Source organism: Alexandromys fortis, unplaced genomic scaffold (assembly GCF_014885135.2).
Source record: "Alexandromys fortis isolate MF-2015 unplaced genomic scaffold, M_Fortis_MF-2015_v1.1 scaffold_103, whole genome shotgun sequence".
Lineage (NCBI taxonomy): Eukaryota > Metazoa > Chordata > Mammalia > Rodentia > Cricetidae > Alexandromys > Alexandromys fortis.
Genome location: NW_026067978.1, coordinates 2,452,565 through 2,456,575, shown reverse-complemented (window position 1 = coordinate 2,456,575; position 4,011 = coordinate 2,452,565). Strand labels below are relative to the sequence as shown.

Here is a 4,011-nt window from a genome sequence, read left to right as displayed (position 1 = left end):
TTTGCTATTTTCGAGGACAGGGTTTCTCTGTTTCTCTGTAGCTTTAGAGCCTGTCCTGGAACTCACTCTGTAGACCAGGCTGGCCTCGAACTCCCAGAGATCCGCCTGCTCCTGCCTCCCAAGTCCTGGGATTAAAGGCGTGCACCACCATACCCGGCCACATCCTAGCATTTAACTGTACTCGGGACAATGGAGGGGACCTGGTTAGTGACTTGTCACTGGAGAATCTGAAGAAGAAACCAAGCAGGTAAATGAAGAGAAACCAGGAGAGAGACTGGACAGTGACTTTCAGAATCTGTGTGGCAGGTTGGAAAATACCAGTAGTGCTGGGGTTGGGGTGTGTGACTTCCTGGAGAGCAGATCCTTGCTAGGTTTATACCGTGAAGTTGGATGTCTTAGGGGACATCCAGGCAGTGTCCAGTGGGATTCCCCCAGGCTTCCTGTGAGAAGTCCCTCAGGTGGACCCACCCAGCCTGTGTGATGCTGGATCAATTCTACTCTGCAGAGGGTCATGTGCTTGTCTGTCGCTGGCAGAAGAACATGCTAGAGGCCAGGGAGGCCTGTGGCTGGCCCACTGTCACAGGTGGTGAGTCGGACGGCCATCTCTCCACACGGACACCTCCCTGGATTCTCTCACCACCTTGTCAAGGCCCCCAGTTAGCCCTTACTGTCTTTAATTTGCATAACTCTGAGCCACACATCTCTAGTGAAAGAAAACCAATAAAATATAACCAAGAACTATTTGCCACTCAGTCCCTAAAAGCACAAAAAGGAAACATCATAGATGGTGATTTTTAATTTTTTTTATTATATTTTTAGCTGGGGTGTGCTCCCGTGCCATGCAGTGCCTTTAGGGATCAGAGGACAGCCTGGGGGAGTGAGCTCTCTCCTCCTACCATGGAAGTCCCTGGAATCAAGCCTGATGATTTGGTGACAAGAACTTGGCCACAGAACTGTCTCTGCAGCCCTCATAGGGGCCTCTTAGAGAGGACCCGGTACCAGGCTCTGCATCCATGTTGCTTTCTGATACAGGCGCGGCTGTGGCTTTGGGATGGATGACCTATGCTTGTGAGAACACACTGACCACTGTCGCTATGGGCTTTGCAACCTATTAGTATGCTTTTAAAGGCATGTGTGTGTGTGTGTGTTCTTGATCACTGAACCCCAGTTACATTTCACAAGATATAAAGCAGACAGAGCTCAAGTATAACAAGTTTTCAAAGTCTACTGAAGTCTGCCTTTGGTGGTAGCTGCTACAGCGATGGGTTTAATCCCCAAATGTCAAAACAAGAGGCAACGGTATATGGAAGGGTGCCCTGCTCTGTCAAAAGAGAGAAGCTGGAGATGCTGTTTGATCAATTAGGCTCCTACCTCACCTGGACAAAGGACGCGCTCTCTAAGTAGCAGTCAGGTCAGGAAGCTGGGATTGCTGAGATGGTCCAGCGGAAGGCACAGGCTGCCAACTCCCCTGGCCTGAGCTGCATCCCTGGGATCCACATGGCAGGAGGAGAGAACCAACCCCCAGAAGTTATCTTCTGATTGCCAACAATACGCATGCCACGAAGTGTACACACGTGCACACACAAATAATAATAAATGTAACTTGAAAATTTAAAAACAAGACCATTAAAAACGATCAATGAAGTTAAAGATTCACTAGATGTCGAGCTAAAAACGAAGTAAATGTATTTATTGTTAATTTAGTTTAAACAGGTCAATGTAAAAATAACTAATTAGGTCAATGAATATGGGCACCAGTGTTTGTAATAAAACACCTCAGAACTACAAGAAAGGAGAAGAGGAACAAAACAGGAAGGGTTAGTGGCACACTGGTCACAAGAGTTGCCACTGTGGTGTCACAGACAGGAGATGAGACAGATGGTACCCAGGTGAGTGAGATTCCAGCCAGGGACACTGAAGGCAGGGCTCAGGCCTTCGGGCCACCCCCACAGAGCTTCAGACCTTTACCCCTCCTAAGCGGAGGAAAAGGCGTGGGCTGTCATTCCCGTCTCACTAGGAGGGGACCAGAACTAGGGAAGAGGAATGGTACAGCCTAGTGGAACGCTCAGGTCCGCCACTCCTGCCATAGCCACACTTCTCTCACCTCCAGGAAGGAGCATTTCAACCCTGAGTGACATAGCTTCTATCAGATTAATTTATTTTCTCGCATCCCACGCCACTCTGAGTCCTTTGGTCAAGTGCATCCATCCGAGGAACACTCCCCACCCCCAGCAGCCCTGTCTAGCAGAAGCCAAGAAGCCTCGGGCCCCTTCCAGTTCACCACGTGAACTCAACCCTGCAAGGCAGATCAGAGGCACTGCTCCAAGATCCAGCTGTTAGTTCAGCTCACTCACTGTGGATGGCAGAGACAGCCCAAGGCTTGGATCCCTAGCCCTGCCTGTCTGCATAGCCCCCTCGCACAGCAGGAGCTTCATGGTTCCTGTTTCTAGAGGGGCAGATGGGGCCCAGGTAGGCAAAATACCAGAGTGCGAGCCTGTGTCCTGTCTCTTCCTGTCTAAACTGCCTGTAGTTTGACCAGAGTATACTAGAAGTCAGCTATCTCCAGGGAGATTGCCACCAACCTCATGGAATTTCCAGGAAGTTCTCAGTTACACTCTTAAAACTAAGCCCAGTGTGGTCCTCAACAAAATGTTGCAAATTCCTAATCTCGACACAGAGGCCAAGAGGCGTGGCCTGGAAGTCAGAGCTGGCTGTTACCCATAAACACAGACACCCTGCCTCAGCCTTCCTCTTCCTCTGCTAGAACTGTCAGAGCCTCCGCATGGCTCCTGCCCTAGGGAAGCCCAGCTGCCACCTCCCTGGGCAACTTAATAATAGCTGCTCACAGTGAGGGATCCGTTTCTCTGGGCAGAGTGGGTGGGGCCTCCCATGCTCCCATGACACGCCATTTCACCTGATGCAACTGCTTTCAGCACGGAAGAAACACATTGCAACAGCATGCTGCAACACTTCTTCCGCCTGTATGGGGAAACCTCACATGAGCAAAGATGGCATCTCCACCGCACTGATACACTGCGCTCTGCTGGAGGTGTTTCTCATCAGGACCACTTTGTCGGGGCCAATGGCATGGCTCAGCAGATGAAGGCTTTTGGTGGCTAAGCCTGACTACCTGAGTTCAGTCCCTAGGACCTACATGGTGGAAGGGGAAAACCATTATCTCAAATTATCGCTTAACTTCCACATATGTGCCCCAGCATGCATTCCCCTTGCAAAACTAAATGTAAAACAAAGGAATTTCTGTTATTTATGTGTCTGTGTGTGTTTACATGTACCATGTGTGTGCAGGTGCCCATGGAATGTAAAAGTGCCTCGGCCCCCCTGGAACTGGAGTGGCAAGCAGTTATAAGCAGTCAAACCTGGACCCTTTGCAAGAGCAAGAAGTCCTCTTACCTGCTGAGCCATCTTTCCAGCTCTAGCTTGAGACATCTCAGTGGATCTGCTTTTCCAGTGCATTCGAAACTCCTGGTGCCTGCATCTCTCCTGGACCCCAAAGATCCCAAAGAATTTGTTATAAATTAAAATAAATGAAATTTTTTATTAAAGGATTACATAAACGAAATAAAGCACAAAGCATCAATGTAAATGGATCACATTTCCTCAAGTGAGCTTAGCCTAAGTAACCAGCATTGAGCTGAAGGGGATCACCCGTATCCCTTGTTACCGGTCCTAAGTCTGCACGGAAACATCAGGCACCTCGTCTGCTGGGTCACAGCTGGATACAGTGGGCAAGGTAATAGTCACAGCTGGCTACAGCAGCTCCTCTCACCCCAACCCCAGCACTTGGGAGCTAGGAGCCGGAAGATCGGAAGTACAAGGTCATTGTAAGGTTAGTGTTAATTGTCCAGGATCTAGAGGATCTAGAATAAAACCCTCCAGGAATGGGCATGCCTGTAAGGAATTATCTTGATGGGGTTCACTGAGGTGGAAAGACACCCCCCCCCAAGGAAGGTGGTACCTGAACTACAAGAAAGGGAGGACACCGTCAGAGCA

The 4,011-nt window shown here is 49.5% G+C and overlaps 1 protein-coding gene across 2 annotated transcripts in view; it reads left to right on the top strand.

The window, feature by feature from the left end:
- Positions 1-3,604, top strand: part of LOC126510945 (solute carrier family 22 member 5) — a 162,142-nt gene extending 158,538 nt beyond the window's left edge. For both annotated transcript variants that reach the window (XR_007594556.1, XR_007594557.1), the window contains one exon: positions 3,307-3,604. The gene's annotated coding sequence lies outside the window, so the exon portion shown is untranslated. The remainder of the gene's footprint in view (positions 1-3,306) is intronic.
- Positions 3,605-4,011: the final 407 nt, after the last annotated feature.